A 16,650-nucleotide genomic window follows, 5' to 3' on the forward strand; every position below is an offset into this window, starting at 1 on the left:
TACAGACTTACTTGGGCTTTTTACATGGGGTGATATTCATTGTTTCCAATAATGTGCACAGCTGCAGGCCTCATCCTTACTTTACCTTTGGACAGTCTTCCAACTTTTGCAGGCTGTCCCAGCAGAGGCATAATGAGCTTTTCCAACAGTACTTATTGGCATGAATCTTATGGGTGCCCCAAAAACAGGCAGTGAGCTGGACTCATTAGTTACCATGTTCCCCTCTCCTACATGGAAACCAAGTGCTGCCACAACCCCAGAGCAGAGAGGAAGCATGTAGAAGAGTGTCGAGTAACACAAAATCCAACTCACTGCTTACTCCTGATTACTCTGTATTGGAAACTAGGGGTCTATTATACAGTGTGCAGAGGTAGTATTGAAGGGGGCTAATATGCTGTGTATGGGGGCAATGAGGGATCCAATATAGTGTGCATGGGGCTATTATACTGTGTGTGGGAGCAAAAAGGGAGTCAATATACTATGCATGGGTGTACTGAGGGGTCAAAACACTGTGTATGCAGGCACTGAGGGGGCCATTATATTGTGTGTGGTGGGAGCACTTAGGTGGCCATAATACTGTGTGGGGGCATAACAGTGGACGTTTACGGTATGTGGGGGCATAAGAGAGCATTATATTATGGCACTGAGGAGGCACATAGTAGTGACAGGGTGAAGTGTGAACAGGTTGTGTGACACTCTCCTGCAGACTGACTATAATTAGAATTTTGCAGCTAATTGATAGTTAATATGGAAGCAATTGACACAAATCATACACATAGGTTAACTGGCTTCCTGTCTCTTATATTGCCTGTATCTGAAAAGGCAGACAAGATTGTAAAGCCCACATGTAATGTAATAATTACAATCTGTGTATACTATATTGAATAAGAGTTACATCTATGAAGTAAAGGCAGTAAATACACGCTCCCTACAATGATGTCAAATTGTTAGCGATGGTAGAGGACACACAGGGCAATTCATGGGTTCACTTCTTTTTTTTTCAAAAACAGCTCCATTCTATCTTGTTCATGGCCTATGTCTGCTCTTGCACTGATGATGTGAATAGGGTTGAACAGTAATACCCATCTATGGACAAGTTGGTGTTGTTTATCTTGTCTTAATCCCATTGACATCCCCTTTAATCAGAGTATAATGAAAAGTTATTAATACTTCATACAGACATTTGTCATATGCCAGGTATTTTATCTGTGTATTTCCATATATCTGAATCTTAGAAAGCTGTGCAGACATTTCTTACTTTTCCCCTTAGGCATAAAACTCTTGACTTACAGCAAACCATGAATGAAGCTTAGAGAAATTCTAGGCATTAATTCGAGTAAATACAAATTAAGTAAACGCTAATTATCTGCTTTGCTGACTTCACAGAATAAGTGTTTCTTAGAATGAGAGCGAGCACTGTACTAAGACGCTGCCCGAGGAGATGAAAGGGATTATTATTATAACCCACTTACTGTACTTCCACAATAACTAACTGGTGACTTCAATCACTTCCTAACAGCACCGTCTACTCTCTGCTCCACTAAAAGAACGAATAAAGTTTATACACAACATATGCCTGCAAAAATCACAAAATTTTTAAAATATTCTGTATTCCTAGAGGGAAGACTCTACCTATCCTATCATAACCTATACAAAAAAAGATACAGAAGGAGTTTTATCAACTTCCAAAAAGGCCTCTAAAACATCAAAGATGGAATCCTACTGGATGTTGCTGCTAAGGACAACTACTGGACATTTGCTCCAGTTTTGAGAAATATCTTCTAAAGATTTTATTTTTCAAAGGCTGGCACCATGCATATAGTCACCCAAGTGCCACAAAAAGAAGAAATAATATGAGGCAATCTTCTAAGAAAACGGAAGGCCCTCTCTTATTATAGTCGGACCTGAAAAACGAAAACCTGAGCACAGGTGTAAACCTAGTGTTAGACCCGTTTTACGTTTGCGTTCAGATTTCTGTTTGGAGAGTCCATTTGGGAACCCCCCAAACAGACATCCAAACGCATAAAAAAGCGGTTACTTAGGAAACCCACGGACCATATAGACTATAATGGGTCCGTGTAGTTTCAGCACGAAACATGCAAGCAGGACTTTTCTCTCCACATGTTTTGTGCGGAAATCGAGTAGAAACCACACCGACCCCATTATAGTCTATGGGGTCCATGAGTTTCCCAGGTAACCGCTTTTATATGCATATAAAAGTCCCCAAGTGGACTCCCAGAATGGAAACCCGAATGCAGATGTGAACTGGGCCTTACAATGTTTTGAACTTTTGACTTTCAGAATGATAAGCAGAGACTTTAACCCGTTTATACCTAATGTTCCATTAATGGAACTCAAAACCAATATAACCTCCGGCATAAATGGGATAAGCACTGGGTGCAAGCAACATGTGAAAGAGCTGAGTGATAGCAGCAAATTTCTCCAAGTGAATATTAAGACCTAATGATACAGGACTCAACAGAATGCCTCAACAGAAGATGCTGGAAGAGCACCAGACAGCCAGCAGAGGTGAGGAATGGTTAGTATCAGTGTTTTTTTTATTTTGCCTTCACCTCTCCTGGGCCTTCACTTATTATACTCTAGTCTGATGAGACGCTACATTATAAGGGTCCATTCACACGGAGGAAAATGGTGAAGAATTTGGTGTGGAATGTCAACACTGAAAAAAAGCCCCCCACTGACTTCAATAGGTTCCTTTTTCTGTTCAGTCCAAACAACACCACTGGGCAAACCTTGCAAGCCCACTCTCATGAGGTTCGTGCACCACATGGAGAAAAATGCATATGTGAGCAGTCAAATCTATGTGCATTTGAAAAAAGTGGAACCTCCAAGAAAGGTGCCTTTGCAAAGATGTGTAACTGCCAAGCCTGTTGCTCTTTCTAATGGCTACTTTAGTTGCTTCCTCTAAGACCCTTGTAGCCATGTCTAATGCCATTTGCAAGCGTCTTTCCACAAATCTGAGTAAACAACTGTCCCTATTAACCTGCAGTGTCTGAGTTTTTGTGACCCTAAAACACACAACTTACAGGACCAGCAATCCTGGTGAGAATGGATTTCCTTACAAGTAGATCCAAAAGTAAGAAAAAGTGAGAGAAAAAAACTGAAACTTCTCAGATACTTCACTCTTTTGTAACCACCCCTGGGTTTGTTTAAAAAAACGCACGAAAAACTGCCGCAAAAACTACATATGTGATTTCGCCCTAGGTCAGCAAAATGGAAAACACATTGAAAGTTAGCAACGAATAAGAATAAGGGAAGAGATAAGTGAGAGGTGCTAGTGTTACAGAGACAAATTTACCGGAGCGGAGTCTAATTTAAAAGCTAACATTCCAGTATGGTGCCAGTCCCGGGGTCTGACCTGCCAGCTGTCTGGTGACTTTGCTCCAATGACTAGTTTGTAACTACACCTGGAAGACATTTTCCATTGAGATGCCCAATATATTAATGAAATATCTGGGAAATACCGACACAATGTCAGAATAAAAAAAATATAAAAAAAGAGTTCAGTCCAGGTGGTAGAGATTGTCATCACTGCGGTGATTTACTTCTACAGACATCAGCTTGGTGACTGGATCCAGTTTCATTGCAGAGGAAATTTTTACTCTGGCTCGAGCTGTGCAGATCTATTGCTGATAATTTAATGCTGATGATTTTTACTTCTGTTCCCCTGATTTCTTCAGGAAAAATTACAAGTATTAATAAAAACCAACACTGCTTAGATTGTATAGTAACATGCTTTAAGAAATAAATAGATAGATAGATAGGTAGATAGATATGAGATATAGATAGATAGATAGATAGATAGATAGATAGATAGATAGATAGATAGATAGATAGATAGATAGATAGATAGAAAGAAATGTTGGGACACCTGCAGGAGATTTTATGACATCCCAATAAGAATCCATAGGCATTAATATTGAGTTGGCTCCCCCTCTATAGCCAAAATTCTTTTAGGCCCAGGCCCCACATAGCGAACCCAATCTATGGAAAAACCATAGCAGAAGTTTTCCCTGCAGCGCTTTTCACAGAAAGTCCATAGAGTTTTCCTCTGCAGACTTTCTGCTTCAATTATACCTATACAGAAAATGCCAGCATTTATGTTTGTATAATTCACATGCTGCGGCTTACAAAAATGCGATAATTTTTAAAATCAAAGCATGTCCAGTGTTGATGTTTTTCTGCCGTGTGTGTTTTTTCCACACCGTTTTTTTGCTGCGTTTCGTTATGGCCTTACCCTAAAATGTGATCAAAACATCAGACATTACCCAAAATATTATGAATAAAAAGGACCTTTGCCCCTGCAAGAAAGAATGCATTATACAGACACATATAGAAATATAAAAAGTTACAGTTGTCAGAATATGGCAATTCCAAGAATTAGTTTTTTCAAAGTATTGGATTTTTTTAAGGGGCAAAATTGTACCAAAAACTATAAATTTGTGATTGCTGTAACAGTACCAACCCATAGAATTCAGGTAACAGGTCATTTTAGCTGCAAAATGAACACTGTAAAAACGAAGCCCGTAAGAACAATACGCAAAAGCAGTTTTTCTCTAATGCCATCCCATTCAGAATACAGAGTACATTATATGGAATATTAAATGGCACCATTATGAAGTACACTTTGTCACGCAGACATTAAGACCTTATACGGTCATGGTTTTTTGAAGGTGGTTAGTTAAAGACAAAAAATTGAAAAATGATTAAGGCAGGAACGGCTACTCCAAACCTAAGCCTACCACGTGCTGCCACCATATCAGTAATGTATACCCCCACAGTCTATCTCCCTCCTTTTGTGGATTGTTAGCTCTTGCAGGCAGGGTTCTCTCTTCTTCTGTACATATCATTCACTGTGAAGCTGTCATGATCAGGCTCAGGTTCACATCTGTACATGAGTCTCTGTCGTTCAGGTCCGCCAGAGGACCCAAACGATGAAGCTCTGGACCACTGAAACACCATAGATGGATAGTTCAAACCAAACTGAACAGGGTGTAGGTCTCAGAATAATGAATATAGGAGCATACCTATCATTGTAAAAGTCATTGGCTGCTATTCAGATTCTGCTTCTGTTTGACTCTTTGGTGTTTTACACTATTGTCCCTGATCTGCCTGGTCAGCTGTCACCACTGTCAACGCCGGGACCAAGAAGTATTGACCTGATGGCTTTTCAGGTGAACTATTTCATCATGAACTATTTTCACGCTAAGTTTAGGCTTGTCAGTGGGGTCCATGGCCTGAGCAAACTGTAGAAGAGAGTAGATTGTAGACCCCTTGTGCCATTACCAATATTGTCTAACAGCTAGACAGTGCAAATTTAGACTAGACAGTCTTAGGGTGCATGCACACTACGTAACGCCGGGCGTGTATGAGAGCCGTACACGCCGGCGTTACAGCAGGGCTGCCGAACACTTCCCATTCACTTCAATGGGAGCGCTCGTAACAGCGGCGTTTACGAGCGCTCCCATTGAAGTGAATGGGAAGTGTTCGGCAGTCTGCCGTAATGCCGGCGTGTACGGCTCTCATACACGCCTGGCGTTACGTAGTGTGCATGCACCCTTAAACTGCAAATAAACAGAAAAAACGGAAAAGGAATACTCAAAATACAAGGAGATTTTTCGACTTTACTTGTTTAATTCTGTAACACTTACCTAATTTCTGCTTATATATAGGAGGAGATTATTTATTACACGTTATCTCGATATTATACTTGCCCATTAATTTTACTGACCTCCAGTTTGGTGGCTTCCCCTGTGTCTGATGGTATTTTGACTTTTTACCATAATAATAATAATAATAATAATAAATTTTATTTAAACTCTGCGAACTTTCTGTTGAAAGAGCTGGGGAAAGAACCGCAGTGCATTCACACCACGGTCCTTTTCCCGTGGGGCCTTAGCCTTAAAGAGGATTTTTCATGTCCTCGTCGATGTGCGGTATTAGAGACTGCTAGAAAGCCAATAGTGCAGTGAATTCAGCACACTGTTGGCTTTCCCAGTATGCGCTCCAGTGGTGGAGATATCGGTGCTGTTAGTTTCAGCACCAATGTCTCCCTACTGTCATAAATGCAGGCCTTACAGCCTAACATCATTGCTGGGTGGTAAAGAACACCCCCTCTGACAGTAGAAGGCTATGGAAGAATACTGTCAGGGGGTGTTCCTCACAGCCCAGCTATGACACTAGGCAGTAAGGCCCACCCTTCTGACAGTGGAGAGACATCAATGTCAAAATTAACAGCACCAATATCTCGTCCACCGGGGTGCGTACCGGGAAAACCAGGAAGCTGAATTCAGTGTATTTCTTTCTAGCAGTACATTATACCACACATAGATGAGAACATGAAAGTTCTTCTCTAAACAGTGCAGACAATTCACTGGTAAACTGTATTATTCCTGGATCACTCTTTAAATATTAAAAGGACAAAACACTACACTATAGTGGACATTTGCTTTTTTGCCGTTTTCTCCGTTTTTATCTCTTGCTCTTTTTTTCTGCTCTACTATTCATTCTCAGATTTTAATATTCATTCCCACCAGTAAGTTAGAAATCCCTGAAGACAACTATCCAGGTGCATTGGGATTATTCTAGCCAAGGTTCTGAGACAGACATTCATCCTATGGTTAGTTTCTATAATGGTGTCTTTGTGTATTGCACTAGTCATACCCTTGGGCTGAAATATTATAGGAGACAGGTAGCCTATTATTAATACAGCAGGGCAGACCAGACTCTATACAGATATTATAGATATAGGAGAGGTCTTTGCATATCTCTAGAATGCGGCACCAGTTAGTACTTGATAAAAGCCTCTGTATAGGGGTCACAATCTACATAAAAAAAAAAAAATGCTACTAAACTGACTCATCAATTGCATTCATGTACCCAATTGCAGATATCTATGTTGGCTACTGGGTTTAACACCCCCTTGGCAATATTAGACAGTACGAGTCTACTGTCAAATGGGCATGCTCTGCTGTCTAGCAAAGGTACACTAATATCAGCTGTGTTTAGCACAGTGTAAGGAGGCAGAAGAGCATGGCTCAGTACACTGTGTAGTGGTCCAGATCCAAAAGTTACCATTCTAATAAATGAGGAAAAGGGTTATTAGAGGGGTTTTCTTGGCTCTCATTCTGAATGGTGGAGGTCTGGTACCCAGACCTCGCACCTATTAGCAGATCCGGCTCTGCTCCTATTCTAGTAATGCATGCAGAGCTGCAGCCCCGTCCACTGTATAGTGGTGGCACCGAGATACTGTATCACTGGTCCTATTACTTGTATGAGAAAGAGTATATTCCAGCTCCGTCCAACACTATACTGTAAGTTCCATCGCCTGTAGGCAGCCAGATCAGCAGATTGACAACTTTGCTGAAGTCTTAGTAAATGATATACTAATTCCCAATAGAATACTGAAATATTGTTTCTAAGAGTTCTGTATTGTGGCTTTCCTCTGTAGGGGCCCCAAAAGTGATTGACAAGAGAATTGTCAATTTAGCCATACATTTCCAGGAGGAACAAAGGAAAGGTAATATACAGAGTGCTATACAAAGGGAGAAAAGAAATATTTACTATTGCTAAGGCTACATGACAACATCTATCACTCAATAGCAAGTGCTAGAAACATTGCATAACAATAAATGTTTGTTAAACTTGCCCATGACTTACTGTCACAAGACTATTTCGGAGTTGTTGAAAAGTTGGCAAAGTCACATGTGACTTGTCACCCAAAAATACTACAGGTTTGGATTTATGCAACAGTAGTGTCGCAATATGACCACCTAAACAATCATTAGATGCAATGGGATCTTCACATCAAGTGCTACTTGTGTAACCCTAGCCTTATACATACATGTTAGGAATGATGACAGGTCCTCTTAATGGTTGAGGCCATACTTTTTCAGAAATGCAGTGTTTTTGACCTATATATAGGACCGCAGCAGAAAAAATATTGTGTTTAAGGTTGAGGCCCTATCATATTGCAAAAACACAGCTTTTTTTGGTTGCAGATTTTGTTGCTGTTTTTTGATCCAAAACCAAGAATGACTACAAAAGTAATTAAAAATATATAGGAGGTTCTTATACTTCTACCTTTTGATCAATCCACTTCTGACTTTTGCACAAAAAAAACGCAACAAAATTTGCAACAAAAAATGTTGCGTTTCCGCAACGTGGGGCCTCAGCCTTAAACACAGTATTTTTTCTGCTGTGGTCCTATATAGGTCAAAAACACCGCAGTTTCAAAAGAGTTCCAGTGAAATAGATTTTATTTCACCTCATCCACACATTGCTGTAGAAATGCAGCACTTCCAAAAACGTATGTTTTTTGAAAACGCAAAATGTTAATGTTACCTGAGAAAATGCTGCATTTTACCCATATACTTAGGAGGCATTCACACGATGTAACGCGTAAACTCGTGTCAGAATCAGCGCTGCAAAACAGAATCCCATTGACTTCAATGAGTTACGCGAGCTAAACGTAACCCATTGAAGTCAATGGGATTCTGTTTTGCAGTGCTGATTCAATCAACGCCGCTTTACATCGCGTGAATGCCCCCTTAGGCCTGGATCACATCTGCGTTCGGTATTCTGTTTGGGGACTCCGCTTGGGGAACGAAATACCAAAGGCATTGACAAGCGGTGAGCAATGAGCGTACACAAACCCCCTAGATCATAAAGGGGTCCGTGTGTTTTCTGCGTGGTGTCCGCACGAGTCATGCAGAGAGGAAAGTACTTCATGCCCGGACACCGCGCGGAAAACACACGGACCCCATTATAGCCTATAGGGTCCGTGTGCTTTCATAAGATCACCGCTTGTCAATGCGTTCGGTATTCCGTTCTCCAAGCGGACTCCCCGAACGGAATACCGAACGCAGATGTGATCCAGGCCTTATATTGGGCAGATATGTAAAAGCAGTGAAAAAAAGGTCTGATGTAACCTGTGCTAGGCATTACTAGAATTAAAAAATTGGATGCAGTTCTTCAGTAGAAAAAAGAAGCGCTGTGTAAACACATCCTCAAAGAGTTTATGTATCATATATTCCCTTTCCAAAGCTATATGTATAATGACTACGTCTTAGCTACTGCGGTAAGAACTTCTTGATGTATAGGGCTTGTGCACACTCAGGATTGAGATAAACAGTCCCTGTATCTTTAATACAGTGCACGCCCACTAAGAAGTCACACTGATCCAGCCCAGCAGCGTGAATTGTGTGTGTGTGTGTGTGTGTGTGAGCTGCAGGGTCTAATGAGGAAACACCATGATTCACTGCACACTTTCTGGCTTTACTAAAGATTCTGGTAAGTTTCCGGATGCTTTCTACCCCCTACTCTTACCCCAAGTTCTGCTATGCGGTTATTTGACATTCCAGTACACAGGACAAGTTCACACTGTGTCTGTGAGGATGGACATGCGCCCCCCCCCCCCCCCATCCCTATTTGCTCTGCTCATGTTTCATAACAAACTGCTGGGCTGACATTAGCCTAGGATGCTGGCTCAGAGATGGGCGCAGAAAGTAGGACAGCCAGAGTATAACTTCTATATATACCGTATAATATCCAGCTATATATTACATTGCAATGGGATCTATTTCTGTGGGAGGAGGAATAAAGCTACTAAGTCTCCTTCTAAGATGCTGACGCAGATCCTAATGTGTTGAGCTCGCTGAACCCACACTGACTTAGCAGGCAGCACAGATCAGTCTATGCTGCTGGAGGCAGAATACAATGGGCCGGCTTATCATAGACTGAGGTTTTATTAGCCTGAGATCTGTTACGTAAGATGTCAGGATGGCCACAATACCGGATCCATGATTACGTTGGGATGGCGTGTAATGATGGGGTGGAGGGAGGCTGCTCGTTGTCACCTGTGCCATGAAAGGGTGTAGTGGATGTCACTCACTACACGTTTTACGTGGGAGGTCTACACTACAGGAGAGTACCATCTATCTGCATGTTTCCTGCACAGAGGGGCTTTCCATACTGCAAATGTTAAGAATTTGTGATGAATCATATCCTAGCAAAGTTCATGAGAATTCAGTTGTCAATATCTGGTGACTAAAAATGAGGATTAAGGAGCCATCTTTAACACTTTAGTTGCTGAATGTAATGTTACGAGCGGATGAGTTGTAAAGCAGGTTACAAATTGCAGAATGACACAAAGTGTCACAGAAGTGTTATTCAGTTTACATAGGTGTCAGCTCCTGCTTTGTATAGTTTGACTATGAATCCTGTAATATTGCATAATGTTATTGTTAAAGGGGTTTTCTACCACTGTGTTTTTCGTACTGATCTGTCCGTGGATAGGTCATCAGTATATGAGTGGTGGGAATTTGACCGCCAAACCCCTCAACAATCAGGTGATCCAGATCTGCCTGGGTGCTAGAAGTTATAGAGATGGATAAAGTCAGTCTGCTCCTATTGATGTAAGCGGACCAGAGCTGCAACCCTATCCACTGTATAGCGGTGGGGCTAAGGGTACTGCGTTTGTGGTCCTGTTACTTCTCTGTTAGATCAGCTGATGAGTGGTTGGGCCATCAGTATAACAAAAGTCTGCATTTCAGAAAATCCCTTAAATTGTTCTCTATAAGGCTCTGCTGGCATGCTGGATATCCTATGATGGCGAGCATCCGGTTTCCATGAAGGGCACTTTAATGGACAAAATATTGCAGCATGCTGAGCTAACTTGTTCAGTATTTCTGATGGAACCGAAGCAGGCTCCAACACAGATAAGAGCACAGATGAAGGCTGTATGTACACATATGTGTGCTTGTAGGGGTCAGTCAGACAACAGCACGAATGGCACATGGATGATCTGTATCCGTGTGCTGCCTGTGACCTCCATTGACCCATTCCTTTAATTAATGAGTCCAGGACGCAAAATGGCCAAAAATAACACTTGTTCTAAGTTTTTTTCCATTGGGGCCCAATGGAAATAATGAGTCATAGTACAGCAAAAAAGAAAAATCCAAGTTCCACAAACCTTTCCTGGAAGCAGCTGTTTTATGCGGCCTGTAGTCTACAGTCCTGGCACAGATTACAGGATCAAATAAACAGTAGCCTATATAAGACAAAGACAGGTAATACAATTCTTATATTATTTTAGCACTTGCACTTGTTGGATGACTTCACACGTCGTAGTATCAATGCAGTAGAAGACGTGCTATGGTGGAAACTGGGGCTAAAACTATATATAATAGTAATGCAGTTTTACAGGTAGACACCAGTTTATCACATGGCATTTAAGGATCCATTCACACGGAGTAAAAGCGCACTAATTTTGGCACAATACACGTGTAAAGAATACATGTGTAAAAATAAGACTCCCATTGACTTCAATGACATTTTTTACACGTGTAAAAAAGACACGTCAAAAAACGCGTCATGTTTTCTGGCTCGTTTTTTTATACGTGCAAAAAAAAAAATGTCATTGAAGTCAATGGGAGTCTTATTTTTACACATGTATTGTGCCAAAATGACCGCGACTTTACTCCGTGTGAATGGACCATAACTGATCTTGGATGCAACCAGTCATGGCAATCGGCATGTTGGCATGGCTTTGACCACACCTTGGCCACGTGTCATCTATAAAGTGTGATCGCAACCAAAAGGTATTGGATTAACAACATTATGTTCAGGAATTATCAATGATACAATTTCCTAAGTGGAGCACAGAGTGTGTGCATATAAAACAATAGAAAAGAGTAATAAGCAGAGGTACGCCATACCAATATCTAAATAAGCCACTCCCTGATGTATATCCTGCTTTTCCACTTGGCTATTACCTGTACAAGAAATGTGCGTGGCAAATACACCAAGCTGTTTATACTCATTTGGTAAAATCATGGCACCTATGGACAGGAGAAGGTCTGCACTGGTGAAATGGGTTGGGTGGAGATACCAAACTATTTACAGCACATTCCGGATACTGTATATACATGCTTACAGTACAGATGATAGTCTCCTGGTGCCCTGAGGAATAGATAGAAGGCAATGGAGAGCCAGAAGTCTCTATTGTCAGCCTCTCCTGCTGCTGTGTATGACATCATTGACTCTGCTCTACTCTGGTTGCAGGTCCATAAAGTAGAGCACAGTTGGTCATGTGACTGCCAATTTGCGTGTCAGCAGAGGAGACAGGTTTCCCCGCTACACTCTGCAGAGACACCTTTGTCTATACAGGGAGCACGCTTAGAGTGCTTAGAGGGGAGTTTTAGATGACAAGAATGTTGTAGTAGTCTTGGCGAGAGATAAGGAGGGCAGGCACTAACATTTTTGTTGACTCAGAGTTTATAAAAAAGTGAATTTGAGAAATGTTAGAGTTAGATGTGGCAGGAGATTTATCCCCGCACATCCCCTTTAACATTGGTCAGAAGAACAGATAATCTGGCCAATCCAAGCAGAAACTTGTGTAGGTATGAGTACCATAAGGGTATGTTCACTTGGCAGTAAGTGAAGAGGAATTTGAGGCAAACGTCTCCCTCCCTTTCTAGCCCTCTGGCTTTCTATCGTGGCTTTTACTTGCTGCTTATACCCTGATAAACGGGCCTGGGCAGTGGAACGTCTCCCGCCGTGGTTTCTGTGGCAAAATTGAGCAGTTTACTTATTTTTTTCCAGGAGCCTACTTTAATCTCTGTAGATTGAATAGAATGGGAAGCAGATTCAGAACATACTATGGCCCAATCCGTCATAAAATTGGCACCAAGTTCTTTCATGTGAACTTACCCTAATAATTCCAGATACTTCATATGTCTTGTTTTACTACTTACTTGTGTACTTAGTTTATGGTTGTTGTATATGTTTATGAATGTTGAATAAGCATGGCATAAAGAAGCTCTGTCACCGCTCCTGTCTCAGTAAATGTTTATATTCCACGTGAATCATACAGCACCTTTTCTTAGTACTAGAAATGTATTGATAAATTGCCAACTTCCATACCGTCCAATCTGTGCCGATTGTATGTGACTATGTAGGCCAACACCCCTCTGACAAAAGATAATAGTGACATCCAGTTTTCAATATATTCGTACATTTATTAGGGGAATAAAAGAGGAGCGACACAAAGCAGAGTTCTAGGAAAAATGTCCTCTAGAATAGTAATTGTATGGAGAAGACATATATTTACTAAGATAGACAAGTCATGAAGGCTGAGAGGCCTTCTTCAAAGTGTAGATCCATATCTGAGCAATAGATGAAAATTTCCTAGTAAACCGTTTTGCAGCAGAATGAAGGCTGTTTTGTAAGTCTGTGTCACTGTATGGTTACAGACTAACTGCTCTGTTATATTGACTTTTCTGTCTTTCCAAGCTGTACATCTCAATCCTTACCACCTCCTGCCACATCTAACTTTAACATTTCTCGATCTCTCTTTTTTCTAAACTTTGAATAAAAAAAATTTGAGTGCCTATCGTCCTTTTCTCCCGCCAAGACTACTGCAACATTCTTCTCATCTAACATTCCCCTCCAATACACTCTCAATTCTGCTGCCAGCTTAATCCACCTTTCTCATCACCAGTGGTGTAACTAAAGTCTTGTGGGTCACGGTGTAATCTTTTGTCCAGGCCCCCTACTTCATCCCTACAGCGAATTCTTGATAGTGATGGTTACGGGTGCTAAGGAGTTTAATCCTCCTTACTGTGGTTAGGGTAATCTGTGGGTCTCCTTGGTTTATGGGCCGGAAGGAAGCTGCAATCTTAATACTGATGGCAGTGCTTATGGGACCCCCTAAAGCTCCTGGGCCCTGGTGCGATTGCACCCCCTAAAGTTACACCCCAATCTCTCCTCTGGTTACCCACTGAACAAAAAACATGAACAATAACCTACAAAGCTGTGCACAACCTGTCCCCTTTATACATCTCTATTCTAATCTCACAATATATCCCTCTATCTATCCTCTCTATCTATCAGCCTGTCACTTACTTAGTTCATTTATTGTTTTAGTATTACTTTTTTCTTTTTTATTCATACCTCTTTTCATATGTGCAGCACCCTGGAGTGCTGCTGCTTAGAATCTAGTTGATAGACAGCATGTCTTATCATGTTATATAAGGAAATTGCTATTTATGTAATTTATGTAATTCTAGTATCATACATAGATGGGGAGGGGAGGGAATAACATAGATCTGGAAGAAGATCTGCACACATTTCACACATCCAGTAGATAAGAGGATGGAACAAATCAAAGGCCACACTGTCTCCCTGCACAGTATGTACTCCCTAGCCAGAATGTATCATTTTTAGACTGTATAACGACTCAAGCCAAAGAACCGTTCCGTTATTTCTCCTGCATGGTAAAAACTTGGTTGTAAATGCAATAGGACATTAACACAAATTACAGTTGCAAAGCTGGACCTGGTTTATAAGAGCACATACAATATTTCTTATCCAGGCCAATCCCATTTCTCTCCTCCATGACATGGTCCTGCTCACTATGTTGTCATGGTGCCAGGGTAGTCTGTAAATAATAGTCCACTCAGTAGCCAAAGAAACCACATTGGCTTTCTGCCAGAAACTGGTATCTTTACTCGCACAATTCAGCAATCTGATGACAATGATAGAACCTTTGCACAGACTTTCTTCCGGATGGCAGATGTAGGTAGAAATGTGGCACAATACGCTATCACAGATATACTTATCTGGAACCACTAAACTACCTATTCTGAGCAGCGGCTACCTGTTAAACATGTATTTAAGGCCAAGTCACGGGGGTCCGTTCCACCATCTTTATGAGTTTGTGGGCTTCAGCCAGTGTCTACCCCCTCATGATAAGTGTATAGTATGCCATTCCAGAATCCAGGGAGCCCTGACCTATGCCCTGCGGCTTCCAATATATTTCATGTGTTAAACAGAACTATTTAAAATGGTTAAACATTTGGAAAGTTCAGTTTTGTAATGCGTTTTCTGCATCAAATTTCCTTTAGTCAATATGTGAAGATACAAAAAAAGAAGCTGTTTCTGTAATAATATTTGCCTTGGGTATAATATTAGATGAGAGTGTTTGTCTTTATCTATTCCACAACTAGAGGCGACAAATCTGGCTCAAAGTTCACTATTTTTGAATCATTAACACCTTAAGATGTGCAAAGTGCAGATGTTTCCTTAACCAATAAGTTACCAGCGTTCTTTCACTGGTCAGCGGGATCCCTGTGGATAGGTGATAACCCTTTAAATTACATACATAATCTGACCCTCCCACTCCTGTCTACAAGTGTGTGAGGTCTAGGTATCATATTATCCTTTAATAGTCCCACTGAATTTCCACAAGGTGGGACTATTAAAGGTTTACCTTAATTTAAAGCCAAAAATCTAAGGTAACACCCCCCATGGACAATCTTCTTGACTTGGCCAAGCATGCGTATTTTCATATTTTTGGGCCATTAGACCCAAAATATTGATATCACTAATCCTTGTTGAGCACACAGGGTACACTTTGCCCACTCTATGCAGAAAATTACTCACCGCTATACCCTACCTGCACAGCTGTCAGCCACATAGCTTATGCTTAGCAATACACATTGCTGTCATTATTTCTTTGGGGAATTGCCACATAAAACAGTGACATAAAAATTCCGGAGTCTTTTATTGCATGCATTACAGCTCTGTAAGATAGTCCTTACGGGTAACTATTTTAATGCAATTTAAAGAGAACCTTTCACCGCCTCTACCAACTCCAGGTCTTATCATCTGTTAATAGGCACAACTGTGAACCTAGGAATTCCAAGTTACCATCTGTGACAGTGTCCTCCATCTTTAAATACATTTTATAGTATTGTTGCAGCAACTCAGTGGTGGACTATAAGGCTTATGGGAGTAGTAGATGGTGATGATGGTAGCAGCTGGATCTATTAATACTCCTTACTCCTCAGGGGGCTGATGCAATGGTATAGAGGGGTCCTGTGTTGTGGATGCTGGTGGCAGTAGGGCACTCCCCTGTCTGATTGTGGTTGGGGTGACCTTGATGTTGGCAAAAGATAGAGGATTCAGACAAAATGAATAACTGTTTTGCAGCAGTATACAATATGTAGAAGACTTAACAGGCTCAATACAACATAAAAACATATTGTGGGGAAGGTAGCTTGGTAGCAGCAATGTTGCGGATCCAATCACTCAGAGACAGGGACATGATATCTGGTGCAAAGAGGTTTATTTGGAAAAACAAACCTTCACTTCAGATACAGAATAAGCAAAATAAAATACAGTCTTAACTTAAAAAAAAAAAAAATATAAAAGAAAACCCTGCTCGTCCGAGCACTAACTAAAGAGTAAAAAGCTAACTATTCATGTGGCTTTCTACCAACCACACAAACAAGCAAAATAGCACAGTACAGTCTCACCAAACTGTCAGTGTGTCAGGACAAACCCAGGCACCTCCGCTTGCTCCCAGGATTGGCCTTGAAGTGCAGGCCCTGCAGCCTTTTATGGCCCAGTAACAAGCCTAGGACCCACATCTGGGCTGAGGCCTACACAAGACCCACCACGGATCACACATATGTCAGAAACCTGGAGGAGGTAAATCGTGATTCCAGCACTCTTCCTATCACCTTCTCACAATATGTAAAAGTGCAAAAATACAGTCAAATACTTGGCATATTTATTAGCGTTGGTCTCACAGGGACACTGCACTGGTATTGGCTTAAACAGTAT

General features: G+C 41.2%; 1 protein-coding gene across 3 annotated transcripts in view; it reads left to right on the plus strand.

Annotated features, from left to right (window-relative positions):
* Window positions 1-9,192: 9,192 nt before the first annotated feature.
* The window catches only part of PCGF5 (polycomb group ring finger 5), a 60,807-nt gene continuing 53,349 nt past the window's right edge, over window positions 9,193-16,650 (plus strand). For all 3 annotated transcript variants that reach the window (XM_075258412.1, XM_075258419.1, XM_075258414.1), the window contains exon 1: window positions 9,193-9,312. The gene's annotated coding sequence lies outside the window, so the exon portion shown is untranslated. The remainder of the gene's footprint in view (window positions 9,313-16,650) is intronic.

This window comes from Leptodactylus fuscus, chromosome 10 (genome assembly GCF_031893055.1).
Source record: "Leptodactylus fuscus isolate aLepFus1 chromosome 10, aLepFus1.hap2, whole genome shotgun sequence".
NCBI lineage: Eukaryota > Metazoa > Chordata > Amphibia > Anura > Leptodactylidae > Leptodactylus > Leptodactylus fuscus.